Here is a 21,768-nt window from a genome sequence, read left to right on the forward strand (position 1 = left end):
GTATAATAAATGTGTTTGTTTATACCATAACCGACACTGATCAATAAGAAAAGATGTGGTGGTTTTCATTATACAAAAGTTTTTAAACTAGTCTTACCTGTCAAAGATTTACTTTAATTATGTGAATTTCAATTATTAAAGTATTTCTCAGTTAAGTTCTGTAAGAATATTTTTCTTTTAAGTCTACAACACTTAAAATATTAGAAGTTCAACCTTCTGGGAATTTTCGGAATACGTAATTTACACGTATAGTGCTGTGCTTCTATAAAGAATCAAAATAGAGCGCCTTTAAGATATTTTATAATCTAATTTCTTAATACCCCCTAGTGATATGAAAACATTACCTACTCTAAACTTGGAGGTAAAGACCTTCGTGAATTACAGACAAATAGATACAGAGACACACAGAAAGCTTAGAGCTTCAGCTCTGCAATTTCAGTCACCGATCAAGAGAAAACACGGAACACAAAAACTCACCAGTCTGGGTATCAAGGAGCTGTTCTCCTCTCCAGTGGGCACAAAATTTTTATTTGATTTGAGCTCAAAATAGATAAACAAACAAGAAGGACTAACCAAGATTCTGTCCTCTCTCACCCAACAGAGACTGCTACATCTGCATATTCCATTAGTCCATTCATAGAAGTCACCAAATGGCCTGACCACAAAACCAAATTCCCAATCTTTGTTGCCACCGGTGGGAAATACCTTATTGGCCACGGACAAACCACAAGCAGAAACAAACACAAAATTGAGAGGCTAAGAGAAAAATTACCAGGTGTACTCACAACTGCCAAGAAAAGATCTTTCCCCTCCCCCGCTGTGCCGAAACCAGCCAGGGCGCGCCCTGTCGTAGTCTGACAGAAAGGCGGGAACCAATCAAGTTCTGCTGAATGGTTTGAAATAAAGGCGGGAACCAATCAAGTTCTGCTGAGCGTTCACATTTAAATGTCAACCTATAACAGTTCTGTAACCTCAAAAAAAATCCCTAACTTGTTTGTGCCTGTCTATAAAAGAAGCTGTAGGATCCTCGCTCGGGGCCTCTTAGCGACACGGGCAACGAATGCGCGGAGGACTGGGTTCGAACCTGCAATAAACGACCCTTGCCGCTTGGCTTTGACTCTGGACTCTGGTGGTTTGTTTTCGTGGGGGGGGGGGGGTGGTCTCTCGACTCGGGGCATATCAAAATGAACAGAGAAGAAAGTTAAAATTGGAAAAGTGGGGTCAGCAATATACTCTTGCCCAATTTACTCACCTGATTCAGACTGAGAGCTAAAAAAACAAAAACAAACAAAACAAAACAAAAAAAAAGGAGTACATGGGCATCAGCAGCCCTGAAGGCACACAACTCTGGCGGTGAGGCTTAATCAACGCTTTCCTGTGCATCCACTGGGTACCTGGGAGGATCTCTCAAGCTACGGAAATATAATTTCCAAACAGAGGTAAAGCCGTGGCCCATACCAACATAAAATGAGTAAGTGTTGGGGCGCCCGGGGGGTTCAGTCGGCTAAGCAGTCAACTCTTGATTTGGGCTCAGGTCATGACCTCAGAGTTTATGGGATCCAGCCCTTCAATGGGCTCTGCACTGCAGAGCCTGCTCGGGATTCTCTCTCTCCTTCTCTCTCTGCCCCTCCTCTGCTCACTCTTTCTCTCCCTCTCTCAGAATAAATAAACTTACAAAAGATAGTTTAAAAAATCAAAAATAAAATAAGCCAGTGTCAAATATTTTCTTTAACTCCTTTTTATTGTTTTATTTTTATTTTTTTAACGTTTATTTATTTTTGAGACAGAGAGAGACAGAGCATGAACGGGGGAGGGGCAGAGAGAGAGGGAGACACAGAATCGGAAGCGGGTTCCAGGCTCTGAGCGGTCAGCACACAGACCGACGCGGGGCTCGAACTCACAGACCGTGAGATCATGACCTGAGCCGAAGTCGGACGCTTAACCGACTGAGCCACCCAGGCACCCCAATCTTTAACTCCTTTTTATTTTTTTTTAAATTTTTTCCCCCTTTAACTCCTTTTTAAATGAGAGAACTAAGCAGATGTTACAAATGAGTCAAAGGAGAATCCAAAGAAGAGTCATATATACAGATGCAGAATGTTGAAATGAACTTGCAAATAGATGCACAAGTGGCTTCTCCACGGTGGGGAGGGTGGTGGGGAGGGTGGTGGGGCAGGAGGAGTGTTATTTCTCCCCTGGATGGAATCCATTTGCTTTGTTCATAGACAAGAATCATTGACACCGTCATTGGTTCTCTACAATTTATCGAACTATAAAATAGCTCAAAGGCAACCAAAGACTAGAATCAGATCGTTCAGATGACTGTCCTCGACACCATGCATTATTTTCTACTGGAGACACCCAGTGATCCTTTTTGATGATTCCAAATTGCCCTACGCTACGGATGTGGACGGACTCTGCCTGCCTTTAGCAAGTGGGGGGTTCCCTACAAACATCCGGACCCTCAATTGCTGCTAAAGGAGGAGTCTGAACTCAATTCACCATGTATTTACATCTCCTCCGTGCAGTGTAACATGCTAGGCTATAGCTTAAGGATTCAGAAATACGAAGCCGTGGACACTAGGCACAGTTGTGTTCACTAAGACCACGCTTCGTTCACTGCATAGAGGTTTGTCATCAGTCATCTAATGCTGCGTAACAAACCACCCAAATGCGGCTTAGACAGTAAACATTTACTTAGCTCCTAAATCTATGAGTTGATCAGGAGCTTCTTCCGGTATAGGTCAGGCTCAACAGATTGCGGTTGGAAATCCTCGTGCGGCTGCCGTGACTCCGTAGACGAGTGAGGACGGCTTTATGGGCGTCCTCCCCCGGGAGGTATTCCATCCTTCCACAGGCAAACCGGGCTTGTTCACCTGGAGTCAGTGGCAGGGTGCCACGAGTGTGAACAGAATCATGCAAGACCTCTGAGAGCAAGGTTGCTTCTCTTGCGTTTTGTCTCGCTAAAGCAAGGTGACAAGGACTTCCCGGATTCAAGGGGCAGGGGAATACACTCCATGTCTAGATTTCAAGCGTGCATTACCAGGACACGGATTCAAGAGGGGGAAATCCATTAATTAGTGCAATTCATCTACGACAGGCCCGTAACTTGGGAGAGTTCACTCTCTAGGAAAGGAGGGAGCCATGAGATAAATACCTGATGCACAGAGCAGACGTTGATAGATGCTGCCCTAGAGGCCCGTGTCACCAACATACAATGGCAGAAAAGGCAAGGGCTGACCTGGGAGTAGCTGGGAAAGCACACAGGTGTGTGATTGCTGCTAAATTTTGAACGACAGGCAGAAACTTCCTTCAAGGAGAGGGGGAAGAAGGGGAGCTGAAGATGGCTGGGGTGGGGGGTCTGAGAGACCCAGTGATGGAAATAAGAAGGCCATACTTCCCGCTCACTTTTCAGGTGCATACTTATAGACAACAGTCATGGGGGCATCCACAGAGAAGCAGTGTGATGGGGTTGATATATTAGGATTCCAACCTTGGTTTTCTGACTTAAAGGGCAAGTCCCTTCCTCTCTCTGAATCTCTTTTCTTCACTCGGGTAACGCTATTCTAATCTGACTACATGAAATGTTTTAAAAAGAAAAAAAAATCTAGGGATGCCTGGGTGGCTCAGTCAGTTAAGCATCTGACTTCCGCTCAGGTCATGATCACATGGTTAGTGGGTTCAAGCCCCGTGTTGGGCTCTGTGCTGTCGGCTCAGAGTCTAGAGGCTGCTTCCGATTCTGTGTCTCCCTCTCTCTCTGCGCCCCCCCCCATTCTCTCTCTCAAAAATAAACATTAAATTTTTTTTAAAAGAAATGCAAAAAAAAATTTTTTTAAAGGGGCGCCTGGGTGGCTCAGTCGGTTAAGCATCCGACTTCGGCTCAGGTCATGATCTCATGGCTCGTGAGTTTGAGCCCCGTGTCGGGCTGTGTGCTGACGGCCCAGAGCCTGGAGCCTGTTTCAGATTCTGTGTCTTCCTCTCTCTCTGACCCTCCCCCGTTCATGCTCTGTCTCTCTCTGTCTCAAAAATAAATAAATGTTAAAAAAAAAAAAAAGAAATGCAAAAACAAACAAAAACAAAAACAACAAAAAAAGCCCCATTGGACCTATCTAATTTTTCCTTAGGGGAGACCATCAACCACCAGCAGAGAAGAAATTTGCTATTCCCTCTCAGTCCTTCTGTTCCCCGAACAGTTAAACTGGATAACCAACTAATAAAAAATAATTTGGAATCTGGGGCACAATTATGGCAGGGAAAGATGCTGATGATCATTTCATGTGATCAGAGAAAAACCTAAAATAGAGCACTCTTCAATTACCATAATTTCCACTATCGTTGCAATTTCTGTACATAAAAGCATTTGGTCTGAGGCACAACAAATTTATCCGTAAATTACACAATAAAGGGTGGCGAATGGTCTTTCCTTGAAAAGAACAAGCACAATCAGTCATTTACAGGGACGTCTTCATTCTACTCGACATGTGAGTGTCGCCAAGTGCGGAATCCATTGTTGTACAAAGTTCCGGAGACTTTGTCACCCAATCCCACTCCCACCTTCTCCCAAGTTTAATTAAACCAGTATCACACTGAGACTAGAAGGAAAACACAATGATCCCACAATAAACAAACATTAATCATGATCATTACATACATTTTATTACATGAAATAAATAATACTGTGGCACTCTCACCAGCCCATAAAGCTCTTCCTCTTGGATAACATCCTAAGGCAATTGAGGGGTAAAATAATACTAATAATGATAATAATAATTAGTATGAAAAGGAAAAAAGGGGCTTATCACCACATAAAGCAGAAACTGTATCCTCCTTCATTTATATTAATCTCATATTTGCTCAATGGTGGCTTCCTCTCACTGAGATAAATGAAAAATAATTTCTTATTTGTAGCCTAGCTTCGGTGTACATGACTCAACTCGATATGCCTCAGGGCAAGCAGATCCATGAGCGATTCGGTCAATATTCAATCAACACTTACTAGGTTCCACCAGGAAACGGGGATGGGGGGGGGGTTGGTGTCAAACCCTCGAGCTATACTGGAACAGAAAAAAGAAATAGAGGGAAAGGCGTTTAGCAAGATTCAAGGTGATGGCTTTTGTCCTTGCTTGAGAAAGACCAGACCCCCAGTCTTGCTCTGTTCGAGTCCTTTTCTGAGCTGAAGACCTCCCTGGTTTGTCTCTGAATCAGGAATGAGCCCCCTTGGGGAATGCTCTTTTGGTTTTCTTTCCAGAGGGCTTCCTGACCTTCTTTAGTATAAAGACCATGTCGGGAATGCCCACTAAACATGTAACATGGCTGTCCAGCCCTATTGTCCCATCTCCATGTGGGAACAACAAGAAATAGGTCCCTTCCTGCAGAGATGCCCATTAAGGGCCACTTCACCAGCCAGACATGAATCCCACCCTGTGGCCTTACTAATTGTCCAGCTCCGAGGTGTTTTGTTGTGGGCTACCCATGACACCATCTTAGAGAGTCTATTCTAATGAAAAAAAAAAAAAAAGAAAGAAAGAAAGAAAGAAAACTCCAACCCACCCCAGGAGGCTCCATGATATAGAAACAGAGTATTAGCTTAGGAGACAGTTTTTGTCCCTTCCTAACTTCTGAACGTGTAATTGGTCAGGAGGACGATGGAAGCTTCCAGTTCAGTCTTCCAAAGGGAATTCCACAGAAGGGATCCTCCTATCTCCTCCCTTTGGAGAAGACAGGTATTGCTACATGAGTATTTACTTTTTCGCTTCCCTGCAAAAAGATTTCTCTGACTGTGCCATCCTAACTCCTGTTCTTGCTTGATAGAATCAGAGTTTTAATGGCTTACAATTCAGGTGCAGGCCCTGCTTCTAGGTTTAAAATGGGAGCTGTTGAGCAGTGAATGTGAGTGGATGCTTCTCTGGATCTGAGGCGGTGGTCTCTCCTGTGGTCCCTCTTGTGGTCTCTGCTGTGGTCTCTTCTGTGGTCTCTGCTGCGTTCTCTTCTGTGGTCTCTCCTGTGGTCTCTCGTGTGGTCTCTCCTGTGTTCTCTTCTGTGTTTTCTACTGTGTTCTCTCCTGTGGTCTCTCCTGTGTTCTCTCCTGTGGTCCCTCCTATGGTCTCTGCTGTGTTGTCTTCTGTAATCTCTCCTGTGTTCTCTCCTGTGTTCTCTCCTGTGGTCTCTCCTGTGGTCTCTTCTGTGGTCTCTCGTGTGGTCTCTCGTGTGGTCTCTCCTGTGGTCTCTTCTGTGGTCTCTCGTGTGGTCTCTCGTGTGGTCTCTCCTGTGTTCTCTCCTGTGGTCTCTCTTGTGGTCTCTTCTGTGGTCTCTCTTGTGGTTTCTCCTATGGTCCCTTCTGTGGTCTCTCCTGTGGTCCCTTCTGTAGTCTCTCCTGTGGTCCCTTCTGTGTTCTCTTCTGTGGTCTCTCCTGTGGTCCCTTCTGTGTTCTCTTCTGTGGTCTCTCCTGTGGTCCCTTCTGTGTTCTCTTCTGTGGTCTCTCCTGTGGTCTCTCCTGCGGTCTCTCCTGCGTTCTGTCCTGTGGTCTCCCCTGTGTTCTCTCCTGTGGTCTCTCCTGTGGTCCCTTCTGTGGTCTCTCCTGTGGTCTCTTTGGAGTTTGTTGGGTTGGCTGTCAGGCCAGTCAGGAAATAGGAGGACCAGGCTCCAGGAGAGTGTTGCCTTCCTTTCCTCAGGCCAAGATGCGTGGAATCCTTGGTGAGGAAGCCGGGGAGCTGCTGTTGCTGCCCATCGCACTGGCATTTGACATCCAGTGACAGAAGGTCATGCAAGTGTGACCGGGGTGCCATTCTCTGGGCATCGCAAGCATCTGGCCCTTTCTCCTGGAGGTTAATCGGAGTGTGGTGAGTGTGGCCAGTGGTGAGGAGGCCACGAGAGCCCTCACCCCTTCCCCATACAGACGCTTTTGGATAAACAACAGGAGAAGTAATAGGTGAGTGGACATGTTCCGAAGCAGACTCCCGGCCCCAATCCCTCAGGGAATGTCACCTCACCCTCTGCCAATGAGTTTCTGGGGCTGCCTCCATCATAAATACTCTGATTAAAATGTAAATTTAGCCAACCTATCAGCTTCCCATTAAGGCGACTCTTTAAAAACGCCGTTAATCAGTTGAAAGATATGTAGTGAAATACCACTCATCAATTGTAACTGCTTATGACAGTTAACAAAGCTTTATATTTGCCCCAAACATGTGCTGATCTATCCATTATGCCAAGGTTCACTCTCGCGCTAATTGTACATTTTCTTCTCTAATGCATTTTTGCTGTTATCCCATAGGCTAATGAACGCCAGGAAATCAATAAATATAAATTATACATGCAAAGAAGGACTGCTGTGAACATAAAGTTTCTAATTAATTGCACTTGATTAATTTATATCCTTTAATTATCTTGCTAAGCCACAAACAACATAAATATCTTTGCAATCTGGTTATTGCTATGTCAGTCATAAAAAAGCAGACACAGTAAATCTATGAAATCTAGCAAACTGCATTGCCAGAAAACATGGAATGGCATAACCCATAAATACTATCGGACCTACTCAAGACACCGATGAATAATTTCCGTGGGACAAATTAACACTAAATATGTTGTATGGTTATTTGACGAAGGTTATAGTGATGTGAGAGGTTTAAATGGCATATATGCAGTAAGCAAAAAAAGTGGATTTTACCGATAGGCTTATAAAAATCCTCTCCAGCTGAGGAGAAGCCCCGTAGAGTAAGGACCCACATGCAAATATCCGGAGCCGAGCCGTTTTTGCAAATGAAAGTACTTTCTGCTGGCCAGGTTGAAAGGCAAATTGTTAATTACTTTGTTTCTGGGTCGCCCTTTGATAAACCTGACCAGAGGAGAATAATCCCACCTCTCTGGCAAAGGCAAAATATCATGTGTATTTCAAGTAGGAATTTCAAGCCAGGAATTTGACACCAGGTTGTGAAAAGAGCTGAATGTTGCTGCTGCCATTGTCTTAAGAGATGTAACTTTTACATGGAAAGTGGCTTCTTTTTATCCACCCCCGACCCCCCTTTTAATTTTATCTGACTCTGCTAAGCCAGCCATCTGTCACTGATCTGAAATCTAATCCTCTCTGTCCACCAAGCTTGCTCTTTGTCCGAGGCCCCTGCATATTACCAAGCATCTATATCTACAACTTTCATAAATGTGTAAAAAGAAACTGTATCTGTCCTCAGCTACACTCAGACAAAGACCATCTGTCAGCAACTACAGCTTTTCTTTAAAAAAGAAAGCATCCAAAGGGATTTGCCCTTTACCAAGTAAACCCACTTAACCCTTCCAATAAGATTAACTGTTATTTGTTTCCATTAAATAAAAATGACCGTGCTAATATACATTTAATAGTTCTGTAACAGTTGCAGAAAGATCGGCTCTCATGTGGCTATCTTTTGTAGATAAAACATACATGCATATAAATACTGGAATTATGACAGCAAGTGGATAGCCTATAAGGCAGAAGGATGTTTTGCCTTCCTTCCTTCAGTCTGGGGCTCTGAAAGAGAAGCCAACATAAAATATAGGAGCTAGTAAGTCCCATGCTCTCCCTGGTCTTCTATTTTACAGTAAATAGCACTTCTAGATAGAACATATGGCCGAATAATACAATTATTAAGATTCAGAGGCCATCCTCTGACCTCTGCCCTGTTATCACTGTACATTCTTGCAGACAGCTTTATAGCTGCTCGGCTACGCATTTCTAAAGTCTCTGTACGTACACTATACAAATATACACTTACTAAGGATCACTGTAATTATGGCAAATTTGTTGGTGGAGAACGGCCGTTTAGTGACACGAATACGCAACTACGGTAACGTTTGGCGATTTCTGTCTCTTACTTTCATCCTAGATTGCCAAAGTTGTTTGGTTTAGCGTTTCTGAAGTGAAATAAATAATGCATCTGCCTCGGTGGAAAAGCCCAAGTGCGTTTCTCGAATGTTTAGCCCGTGTCTGTCCGTGTGTTCATGGACAGATTACCCCAGAATAACTGCGTTTTTTTTTTTTTTTTTTAGGTCACATCCTCAGAGTAGGAACTTCTGCCCACAGGTGTATGTCTTATGTAACAGAGCATCGATTTACCAGCAAAATCCTGTGGCCTTCACAGTACCTTCATGTGCTTGGAACTCCCATGTGGCCTGCCCCCCGGGGCCCGGCCAGGCTGCCGGGACCAGGCATGTTTGCTGATAACTGGGGTTGGGTGGGCAGATGAGCCAGTGGACAGGAGGGAGGCAGGGCACAGGGGAGACTGGACTCTACCTGGCTTGGTCTGGCATTCCTCAACCCTTCGGTGTTTGCTGAGGATCAGAACAGAATTGTTTCTGGAAGGCGCTGGAGGGGGCTGGGGGGTGAGGATGGGCAGGGAGTGGGAAACTACCAAGCAGAAGAAATAGCTTTGTTACCCCCCCCCCCCCCCCCCCGCGCTGAGCCTCTAAGGTTCTCTCCCTTAAAACATGTTACACGGTCACGACAAGTCAGTTTCGTGGGGAAAGCCAATCAAAAGATACCCAGGCGAAATGTCTACACCTGGCATTTAGCAATCCATGCCTACATTCTTTCTCTCTTGAGCTGCGACTGTAAACCCCCCCCCCCCCCACCCGTGGCCGTCCTGCCTTCCCCAAACAACTCAGGTGTGTGCCATAGACCCCCAGCCGGCTCTGGGCTTGACCGCGACCTCTGTGCCGGGGGCAGCCCCAGAGCCCCGGCGCTCTCCTTCCCCTGGCGGCCTCAGCTCCGGGACCCAGACGCCCGGCTTTGCACCCAGCAGGTAGCTAAGGCTCCTGGCGCTGTGAGTCCTGTGCTGTGTTCAAAGTGGATGTCGCCGTCTCTAAGGAGACAGGTAAATCTCCGGATGCTGCAATCAGATTGGTGAGGAAGATCGGCCCCTGATGCCACTCCTCGCCTGCCTCCCGGCTTCTCGGAGGTAATGAAAAAACGGCGCGGGGCGGGGGTGGGGGGTGGGGTGAAAGGCAGGCCCATGACAAGTATGGCCCCTGCGTGTTCCCCTGGCTGATGGTTGGAAAAATACCAGTGCGTCCAGCAGGGAGGAAGTATGTATCTCCCACTGGAGTTCACTAGATTTGTCATTTTCGATTTAATGCACCTAGGTAGCAAGTCGACTCGCTAGGTTTGACTGCAATTACCTTATCTTTCCTATTTTTAGTGACAGGACCAGATTATTTTAAGTGCATTTTATAGAAAACCCTTCTTTACTGAAGTATAAAGACTGTAATAAAGACAATACAATGTTTTGAAACTGTTTTAAATCCTTCACTCAGCGTTGCTTCTACAGATTTAACATGTAGGGGTTCTAATCTTACTGCTACTAATTAGAGCTTTAGTGTAATTGTGCCAACAGGGTGCTTGGCATAATAATTACTATTGAGAGATTCTGGTGGCGCAGTAACATGCCTACATAATGCAGATATGTCTAGCATTACAGCGCAGTCACCTTTTGTATGTTGACTCAAGTTGGGTTTTAACCAAGTAAGGGGTTATTTTGCCTTGATAATAACGCTTAAAAGGCATATACATATGTATGATTTCGGTATCCATTTTTCCTCTTTGAGTCTTTGGAATATTAATTAGCAGGAACCTCAGAAGGCAACAGGGACACATTCTGTTTCAAATATCTCACAATGTGGGGCAATTCGCTCTGTGAGTGGGATTGCCCATGCTTGTGTGGCCAAGAGTCTATTTTGATGCAGTGGTGCGCTGTGCCTCGATGGGTCCCAGGTGAGGATCTCTCTCCCGAGAAATCCTGCCTCGTTGTGACAAGCAGAGAAGGGAAATGGGGGCTCTGGGGCCAACCAGGAGCTGAATCTGTAGGGGATTTGTGTCTGGTTTCCAGGGGGAATCTCTCACGGTAATTCGCGAGCACGCGCATCTTTGAAAATGGAAGCCGAAATCGGGGAGATATATTTCTACCCCAGATTAGGTAGTTTTGATTAGAATCATCCCTGGCCCCTACTGTTTACTGTAAAGGCAACAATCCGAAAAGACCTGTTGAGGTGTCATGTGTGGGCAGTGGATAGTCGTGTGTGAGGGGGGTGGGGGGTGTTGGGATTGGCACATCCACCAGTCCTTCTCCCCTTGGGACAGACCCCCTGACCGGGCAGGTGGCCTCAAAGGCCCCCCTGGATTTATCAGGCAAGTAGCAAGGGTCACCCTGGTCGGTTTCACTTTTAGCGAAAGTGAGCTCGGGGTGACGCGCTGTGCCCGGCAAGGACACCATCTGCTGCTGATACTCGGAGACTCAGTGGTACTGGAACATTCAGAAGCACAAACACAGGCCTACTGGGTTTTGTTTTGTTTTGGCACATGTGAAAGAGTTTCTACAGAACCGATTTCACAGAGCAATAAGTCACCTAAGAGGGTGTCACCAGCCATTTAAAGTGCACTACAGAGGTTTTCGTAATGTAATAAATACATTGGAAAGGTAGTATGTAATGGCCCAGAGCCTGAACTATAGCTCCATTTAGCTCCGACAGCCTTGTTTTTACTGCCCCTTAGTGCCTCACTTTTAAAGTGACAGGAAACCAATTTCTGATTGCAAATCAATGGGTTAGGATGTCACCTCTGGACATTGAATTTAGCCGTAAATCCAAGGAGTCACCCACGACGATAGGCAATGGGGGGTCAGGGTACGAAGGCGACTGCTTTATACCATGAGAATGGAAATACATCTATTAATGCGGCCCTTGATAACTGTGCTTCTGGGGGGGATGCCCAGGTAGCCCCCGCCTGTTACTCATCTCTCCTTACTGGTCCAGGGCCGGGCAGGGTGGGTTTGCCACAGGCACGAAACGTGGCCGTAAAATCCCCATTTTCCCGTGGCTGCAGACCTTCTCCAGGCTGATGAACGAGCCGGGTCCCTTTCTCCCCAGACTTCCAGCCCCTTCCCACATCATGTTAACCAAAACTGTGTATGTTCCTGTCATGCAAGATACCTTTTGATGAGGCCCCTTTTTTCTTTAAGCTTTTAAGATAATCTTAGAGAAATCATCAAGCTATAAAAAGAAATCAATAAAAACAGAAAAGGTTCCCATCACCCCGAAAAAAATCCATAACTTTTGCATTTTAATAGAGACGCTACAGGACCAGACCCTTCATTTTCTTTCTGATGTGTTCCTTTGATTTCCTTCGTATCTCGCAGGCCTCTTGACTTTCTTGAGAAAGGGATTATTGAATTGTGTGTCTCCCTCAGATGTACTTGATCACTCAAGTATCTGTACTTAAGAATGTTAGAGCAGATCTGTTCAGCTGTTGCCTCTTTGGCGCTCATCGGGGCTTGTCATCTTAATATTAATTGGGTTTTGTGCAGGAATCTCAAGTCCCACATAGAGTGGCTTTCAAGAGAGAAGATTATGCCCAAAGCCAGATACAAAGACAAACATATTTAGCACAACAATTATGATAATTACAGAAACATTCTGTCACGAAATAAGCAGATCTGATTAAGGGCCCTTCTACATTATCAAATATTAATCTCATGTCTTCGGTCTAACCTGGTTCGCACATAAGAGGCTTCTTTATGGTTTTCTGTATTAGCGGATTTGTAGAAGCTGAACATATACAGCCTAATAGTATGAGACAGCCAAGCCGGGGCAGTAAAAGGATTGTTGCTGAATGTAATCCATTTAAATTTAAAATAGACACAGATAGGATCATAAACCTGAAAATCAAAATTAAAACATACCGTGCCAATGAGACATTTTTGCGTAATTCCAACCACATGGTCATCCAGAAACATATTGGGGAAAAGTATTATTAGGGCTCATTTCTGTCTTAAAAAATGAGTAATCATCACAATAAATGTACAGTCACTTGAAACTTTCCAGACTTTCTTGATACCCATATAAAGTGGCTGGTAATAGAAGCAGTAATATTCTTGCTAAACTAGAGAGTTAATTTTATTTGTAATTTTCAGCTGCTTTCAGCGTAATTGCACAATTTCCTCAATTATTAAAGTTCATTCTGCATACTTAAGTTCATTAGCCATTGTCAAATGGGCAAATTACTTTGCAATTTTAATATTTGTTGCACAAAGCTGCATTAAAGGATTCACTCTCCAAACACAGTTTCTCAGCCTTCGCTAACAGTCTCCGCAGATAATTGTAACCATCCAAACCAGAAGCCAGGAACGGTGTTATTTTTTTCTCTTCTTATGAACGTCTCTTAAACGTTAGTGATTTTAACCATACAGGTGGGCGGTTTTGTTTGTTTACTTCCGAGGGAGGGCAAGGGGGAGGCTGGCAGTATTCGAGTCTTGCATAACACACGTGAAAAAGTACACGTGACGGTGAAATTTCTCAGCATGCCTATGCAATTTGCATAAATATGGTACAGTCATCCGCACGATACAGGCCTATAAAACCATAATTTGGGTCTCTGAATAATCAATAAATCAGATTCTCAATCAGATTCTGTTCTATGGGAGCTGTTGAGTCATCATGCTGTCTGCGGTATGATTCTGTACATTATACTATATCTATAATATGTGTACATGTTAAGTTTTCCATAGAGGGATTCTTTCTGTGATGTGACTGTTGTTGTTAGGCATTCTCAGAATTCCCCCCCCCCCACCTCTTTCCTTCTCCCCCCCTTCCCTCCCTCACACACACACACACACACACACACACACACACACCATGGAGCTATTTAATGCATGCTTATGCAGACTATATTTAAATATACATACATGCTCTTGGAACAAAAATGCCACTCTCTATTTGTTTTGTCTCTTGCAGTTATGAAGCACCTTTGCCCCCCATTATCTCATTTGATTAATGAATACACACTTGCTTCCCCCTATAGATGTGTAATTTACCACACTGTCCCCTAACGAGAGCGGCTGCTGAAATTTATCAGTATGGCTCTATGAAAACAAATACACTCCGACCTGCTGCTTGGTCTCTGTCTGTTCTTGGTGCCCACGGTCTCATTCCAAAATGTCTGGGTGCAGATAGCGGCAGACCTTGAGGAAGGTAACCCCTGCTAGCATGGTTTATCTCCCCAGTAATTAGGCTTGTATTTCTGCTTTATTAACTCAGATACAACAACGCCCTGCCCTCTGTCACCAGGGGGACTAATAGATGATAGTCACTCTGATTTGGAAACCGTACAAATTAAATGACAAAGTGAGAGGAAGTGAAGTTAAGGCAAATTGTGTAGAGATAAGGCAGCCAGTCATTTACACGCTAGTTTTTCAAATGTGAAGCAGGGGCTGTTGGCTTTTATATCTGCAGATGCAAGCCTACCAAAATAAATAAGCCCGGCTTCCTTGATGTGTTTGTTAAGCCTCAGTGATATGTGAGTTCTTGAACCATGTTAGGAATCATTGATTGTGTATGTTTAAAACCAGGGTCACTTTTTCCTCCCTGGAAGTCCTACATTTCATGGCTTTCCTCGAGAAGGATTTTCTTCTATTCCATGTGCCTGTGAACCCAAGTGTTTATTTTCTCAGGAGCATTGCAACAGGTCTCTATCTTCATCACCTATAGGGCAGATTTGCTTTCGCATTTTTCTTTTAAATTCACGTCTAGCCTTTCTGGGAAAAACATTCACATACCTTGGGTAAGATTAAAATTACCCAAGGAAAGAAAATAATATTGAGTGATGGAAAGAAAAAAAAAAAGGAAAGAAAGAAAGAAAGGCCGTCCAGCAAAGCTGATTTCCATCCGTCTGCTGCATAGAGCTGTAACCATTTGTTTAGCAATATGATTTAACAAGAAGCATTACCTCTGGGCAGGGAGCCGCCGGGTTTGGAGAAGGCTGATGGGATGTGATTATCTCCATGCAGAAATATCAGGGTGGTTAAAAGATAATTTGAAATGAGGTTAAAAATGAAGCGACACTAAGCTTCCCTCACTCGTGTCAAAACAATCACATCTTGTCTTGTCTTTTCTTTTTTTTCCCTTTCACTTTGATGACACTCGCTCACATTGGAGGTGGAGACATTCTTCATAGCAAACTGTAATCCTTGACTAATTTTAAATGTAATGTGGCTCTGTTTGAAACGCAGCTCTAAATCGGATCCAAAATCAGCTTCTGGATAATATGGATAGAATCTGCAGTATTTGTAATATTTGGTAAGCCTTATGTTTCTGTTAGTCACAGAATTACAGTTCCATTCCACTACATTAACCGTATTCATGGTATAAACAGCATACGTTGACATAATAAATGACATTTGGTTAGAAAAATGTCTTTGAACTTCAGCTTTCCAAATGAAAACAGGTGAAAAAAACAGCATCAAATGTTAAAAACCATATGTCAGTAAATGAAACTACCTCGTCATATTATTTGATCACCTTAAATATAATTACTGTTTTGAATGATTAAGTTTCAAAGTCTGAGAACAGTTCTTACTTTAAAGGGATGTATTTCAGTGCTAGATATATTTATTCATTATCTAAGAAAAATAAATCCACATAGCCGTACTTCTTGATTTACAAACAAAATAAAACAGGAAAATGGGTAAAGAATGTTAAACATTATCTCTGAGGATATGAAGAGAAAATAATAATTGGGCCACTTGCCGAAAACTTTTAAAAAGTCCGAAAGAAGATTTGAAAACCTGCTCTTTTGTGTAAGAGATCACTGGGATGTTCTGCCCGTTTCAAAAGTTTAATCAGCATTAAGAAAGAGAAGCCCAAAGCTCCTGTGCACACGACAGACAGCTGGACACTGTGCCCTCCTCAAGGCTGTAACACAAGGTCCGGTTTGAGGACTAAAATGCTCGGGAATTCTAAAAAACAGCTGGGTTCACATCCACATGTGAGGCAAAACCTCCTCAATGTCCCACTTCATCCCTGCTTTATCAATCAGCTGCCAATCAATTGTAGCACCTAGCCCCTCCCCCCTCGCCCCTACACCCCCTTACTCCATCATCCCTTCCTAGCTTCCACCTAGGAGCCTAGGAGCCTCTTCCTAGTCTGCTGGCCGTGTTTATTCTGATGCAGGGAGATGACAATTAGTCATATTTATCCGTGCTGGGTCCATCTAATCCCCACTGCTTTTACTCATGTCAAATCCATTATCCCAAACAAAGCTTCGTATGTCTTGTTGGAGATGCACACAGGCTTGCCTTGTTTACTCTAAGAAGATGGATTTTATGGCAACGTTGAATACATACTGAGCCCTAACTAATGGGGCCACTTGGCATGGTGGGGCAAACGCACCGGCAGTTCATTCCACCCCGATCCAGTGCTGTTAACTTCGTCCTGAAAACCCAAGGCCTCTGGCTGTGCCTTCAAGACCAACAGCCTTGGGGCTCCGGCTGATCGCCTAAATTTTGCCCACAATTAAACAGTCGTGATTGCTGCACTCCCGTGTCTTCATCAATGATACCGTGTAACCCTCTCCCTTCCACCCTCCGCCCCCCCCCCCCCCCCCCATAGCCGGCGACTCTTTTTGCACCCAAGCCCTGAGCTTCTTTGTGCATTTTGGTGCTTTATTTTTGAGTCTGGTAAAGAAAGGAAACCCCCTCCCTCTCTCGTTTATTTAGAAAGAAAAATCTTAGGCGCTCTGGTTACTTACATTTGTCAGCATTTCTTTGTCTTCCAAACCATTCTAGCTCTTAACATGGAGGTTTTATGGGTTATTTTATCAGAAAATGCAGACTTTTGCTAGGTGACCTCAGCAGTTAGGATGGGTTTCAACGTGCTGGGAAACCCCGGATTTCACCCGAAAAAGCAATATAGGGCATATGTTAACATCTAGAGCCTGAAAACACAGCCAGTAAGAGTCGCGCAGACTAAAGGAAATCACTACTTAATTCCACAAACATTTGTTTCGGTCCAGGAATGGCACTAGAAACTTTTGAGCAGTCTGGCTCCAGGCTCCGGCGCGGCCAGCACACGAGGGTCCATAACGTGCGGCACAGCGCCATCTGCCGGCCGGCCCGGCCCCCCAGACCGCCGTCCACGTTCGGGGGTGGCTCTGAAATCTACCCAGGTAGGTTTCCCCGACCTCCGTCCCCTGGGGCTTCCGGCTGCTGGGGAGTTCTGACCGTACTAAAAAGGGAAGAGTGAGGGATATTGTACTGGAGAGAAAGAGCAGTGCTGGAGGAACCGTTCCCAAAGACCTATTTCACATGTAAGCGGAGGAAGATTAATACTTTTGGAACGGGGCTCCAGAAGTCTTGCCAAGGGGCGCAGGTTTTGAGCGTTAAAGGTGAAGCTGAGTTTATTTGCATCCAAAGCAAAGAGTTGTGTTTCCTCCTTTCTTTCTGTCTATAAAACGTTGTCTCCTAACCATATCGTGTTCACACCCGGGCTCTGGCTCTGCGCCCTACTTCACGGAGGTGAGGTCTCTCAGTTCAGGGACGCTGTGTGGCTGTGTGTGTGTAGATGTGTGGGTGCGTGGGTGGGGGACGCAGAAGTGCTTTTGGAGACACTGGGGCTCTGTTTGCCCATCCCTTCCAGAAATCAGCGGAGGGCCGGCTCCTCTCAAGGGCAGAGTGCCAGGACTGTGGAAATGTAATCAACACACTTCTGCATGTTTCCACACTGCCTTGAATGGGATCGCAGACTCCAGGAAACTCATCTCTGATAAATTGCAAAAGACCCAGACTAAATGGACCGAAGAGGTGGTCATTATTCTTAAGGGAGGGACCTCACTGTAATACAGGATAAAGCGTTATCTGCCATTATTTTTTAAGGCTGTGTTGGAAATCTGATCTTTTCATCCCACCTCCAGCTACCAGGCCTTTTGTTGACTCCCATTTCCATCCCTTAACACTGGCTGCCAGCATCTCCCTCCCCTTCCTCCACTTTGCTCTGCACCCGTGTCCCTGCACCCTTTTCCCCATATCCACAGAAGGTAGACCCAGTACGGCCATCTCCACCACCTGGGGAGAAAGAGGAGGCCCAGAACCATTCCTGGCTTCCACTGCAGGATGTTTTGTTTAGGCCCCCGCGGAGTGGCTTCTCTGGTTCTCCGTGCATAGTGGCACGGTGGCATGGAGTGAGGATTAAGTGTGACTGCCTCTGTGAACCGCAAGGACTAGAACCGATCTGCCTTCACCCAACATCCGGCACAGAACTGCCTGTGAATGAGACAGTCTAAGGGGACAGAGCTACCTGGGCCTTCAAGACATCCAGGTCTCAGGGCCATTAGGAAAGCCTGCTGTTTTCCCAGGGAGCTGCCCCTCAAAATTGAGAGTTTTGTAAAACACTGTTCGTCTAGATGCTGCGAACTATCCTTCTGTGGACTGGAAATCTGGTATTTTCGGGGAATTCTCTCTCTGTCTCTGTCTCTCTGTCTCTCTCTCTTCCGGCCTTCCTCCCTCAGACACACTCACACTCTCTTTTAGAAACAAAAAGTCAGATACGTTCATTACAGAATTCAAATTTAAGATCTAGAAGATTTTAGAGACCAGGGCTGCCAGATAAAATACAAAAACACCCAGCTAAATTTGAATTTCAGAAAAACAATGAATAGTTTAAGAACAGTATACGAAATGTCCCAAATAGCTCTGGGGACATGCTTCTACTGAGAAATATCCATGGTTCATCTGACATTGAAATTTATCTAGATGCCTGTGATTTTTGGTTTTGTTTTTACCAAATCTGGCCAGCTACTGGAGACCCGTTAGTGCACGTAAAGACAGTAAACTGAGATCAAAAGACACAAAGTAATATGCCCGGTTACAGAGCTGGTTAGAGGCAGAACCAGAGCCAGAAATCAGGTCTAGAAATTCAGTTTAGGTCCTCTTAATCAACCACACTACCTTTTCTTCCCCCAGGATAGCCGACTGGGGGCATAGATACCAAGTGAGCTCGTGTAATAAAATCAGTCCTTTATATAATCATTTCACGGTGACGGTGCATGCTTCAAAGGACCGTAAAGTAAAATGCCACTCATTTGGAAATGCCACTAGTTTATAATTTGTGAAGTTTCCTGCCTAAGTGAATCTTTACATAGCAAACCCTTCCTTGCTGGAGAGTCTAGCACTTTTCTTTTTCTAGACCGTTGTTCATGATGGCTTCGAGGACTTTGCTCCACCGATTTCAAACACGAAAGCACCCCCTTACGAGCAAACAGCAATGTGACAACAGTTGACCCTTGAACAACAGGGGCTTGGAATGCACAAGTCCACTTGTATGAGGATTTTTCGCAGTATAGGACTGTAAGTGTATTTTCTTTTCCTTATGATTCTCTTAATAACATTTCCTTTTCACTAGTTTACTTCAGGGACACAGTCTATGATAGATGTAACTACAAAATATGTGTTAATCAGCTGCCTATATCATCAGTAAAGTTTCCACTTAAAAGTAGGCTATTAGTAGTTAAGTTTGGGGGGGGGGTAAAAATTATACGCAGATTTTCGACCGTGGAGGGGGTTGGTGCCCCTAACCCCACATTGTTCAAAAGTCAACCATATCCCTCTCCCCTGGCCTTAAAACAATAGTTCTAGGGGCGCCTGGGTGGCTCGGTTGGTTAAGTATCTGACTTCGGCTCAGGCCATGATCGCACGGTCCGTGAGTTCGAGCCCCGCGTGGGGCTCTGTGTTGACAGCTCAGAGCCTGGAACCTACTTCAGATTCTGTGTGTCTCTCTCTCCCTCCCCCTCCTCCACTCAAACTCTGTCTCTCTCTCTCTCTCTCTCTCTCAAAATTAATAAATAATTTTTAAAAATTTAAAAACCAAACAATAGTTCTAAAGCCAGTAGTGTAGACAGAGTACTGTTTATCTGGATTAAAAGGCTAAACAGATCATCTTCCAACGTTCTAATTGTTATTGTACACTTAAATTAGTTTTCATGGCAAACAGTTATCGTGTATCATGGAAAACCTCAGGGCACCACGGGAAGGGCTTTATTTGGGGGCTGGGTTGTGAAGACGTCAGCCCAGCCATGCGCCGGGTCACTTCTCAGCCTCCCTTTCCTTACTTTTGAACTAAGGGTTCAATTCGTCATAATGCCTAAGATCCACTGTGGTTCTAAAACACTAGATTTCTAAAAATCACTGAGGCACCGACTCTGTTGATGCTGCTTTTTAAGTCCCAGTTGGCAAGTAGAAGCCGGAGTCGTCTGCAAGTCTTTTGGAAGTGCCCGGTGCCCGGAACAGTGCTGGCGACTGACTGTGCGCACCCCCCTGCCCAAGCAATCTGGCTCCCCGAACCAAATTATAAAAGCTCACACTGAGGAAGGCAAGGAAGAGGTGTTAATGAAACTAGTTGTAATGCAAAGAAAGGTCAGCTTTAGCTGCAAGCCCTGAAATGAAACAATATAATTGCAAACTCGAAGAGGGCCCTAGGTGAGACAGGGACTGTGTCCACACCGCGTCCTCCCAGCCAAGCCCAATCCCCACCTGAGCAACGGCCCCCAGGGGGGCTCTAACTGGGCCACAGAAGCGAGAAGTCACCGTTTGAAGGATGCGGACCTTTTACAATTAGATCCAAATGCCCAGCCTAATGATGGAGCCCCGTGAGCCCCGCGCATACGCATTACGGTTGGTGAGGAAAGCCTGAAGTACAACGTGAAGAAGTGATCTGGCCGAAGATGGCAAAAATCCTCGTCTGTCTGGGAACTCTCATTTCACGCTTGGAGCTCCCAGTTCTCTAACGAATGTAACATCAGAGTAGATGAGGCCGGGTGGGGACAGAAGAGTGAGGTTTTCTTTCCCTCCCTCTTCCTTCCTTCCTCTTTGGACGTTTTTTTTTTTTTTAACCTTATAATTGCTCCTGCAGAGAGGCCATGCAGCAAGGCTGAGGGGGGGACCCAGAGCCGAGATGCTGGAGGGCCTCGAGCTGCCGTCAACCTGTGGCCTTGAGCCTTCTCTGCCTGCTGGGTCTGCTCCTGCACGGAGGAGGAGGAGTGACAGGGCTGTGACTCCCCAAGACGGATGGGTAAATTCTTTTGAAACCATAAAACCCTCAAGTACTTTGTCCATTTCTTGAACGGGGCCAACTCAGGGACCAAGCTCGGAAATGCTACATGGATTATTTCCACTGAAATGTTTCCCTGTGGCTCGGCGTCATCTTGGAACATCCCCGGGGCTTTCGTTCTCAAGTACGTGCCATGGTTTTGCGAACTTTTTTTTTCAGATGGAGAATGTGCTCCTGGGACTCCATTAGGCGAGTCTAGGTTTAGCCAAGAACCCAGGCATGACCTGCTGGGAATAATGTTAACTGTGTAATGACTAAAGAATTAAGCCCCTTTGAGAAGAAATCAGTGACTTTGAAAACTTGACCAGGCCGTTAGGACTATGCCCCTTCCTAAAGATTAGACAACACCCAGATTTGTTGCTAGTGGTTGTGATGAGCAAGAAATTTGGGTATTTTGCCTGCAACCCTCATCAAAAGGTACTCTTATCCCCATGCTATGGACGAGTAAAGGCTAAGGCTGAGAGAGGTTTGTTAATTCAGATAACATCACTGCTATTCCTTAGTAGAGACAGGACTAGAAACGAAGTTCCATCGACTCTAAAAAGTCCATGTTTGCAATGACTTCTGATAGTAATAGACGGCTTTAATTGATCACCTACTACGTACTGGATACTGTTATGAGCACTCTATGCATATTACCTCAGTAAACTCCTACAGCAACTGGGTGAGGCAGGTACTCCTGGTATTTTGTTTTTAAGTTTACTTACTTCTTTGAGAAAGAGAGAGAGAGAGAGAGAGAGGGAGTGAACATGCAAGCAGAGGAGGGGCAGAGAGAGGGAGAGAGAGAATCCAGTGCAGAGCCCAATATGGGGCTCGATCCCAGGACCCTGGGATCAGGACTTGAGCGGAAATCAGAAGTCGGGTGCT

Source organism: Prionailurus bengalensis, chromosome E2 (genome assembly GCF_016509475.1).
Source record: "Prionailurus bengalensis isolate Pbe53 chromosome E2, Fcat_Pben_1.1_paternal_pri, whole genome shotgun sequence".
Lineage (NCBI taxonomy): Eukaryota > Metazoa > Chordata > Mammalia > Carnivora > Felidae > Prionailurus > Prionailurus bengalensis.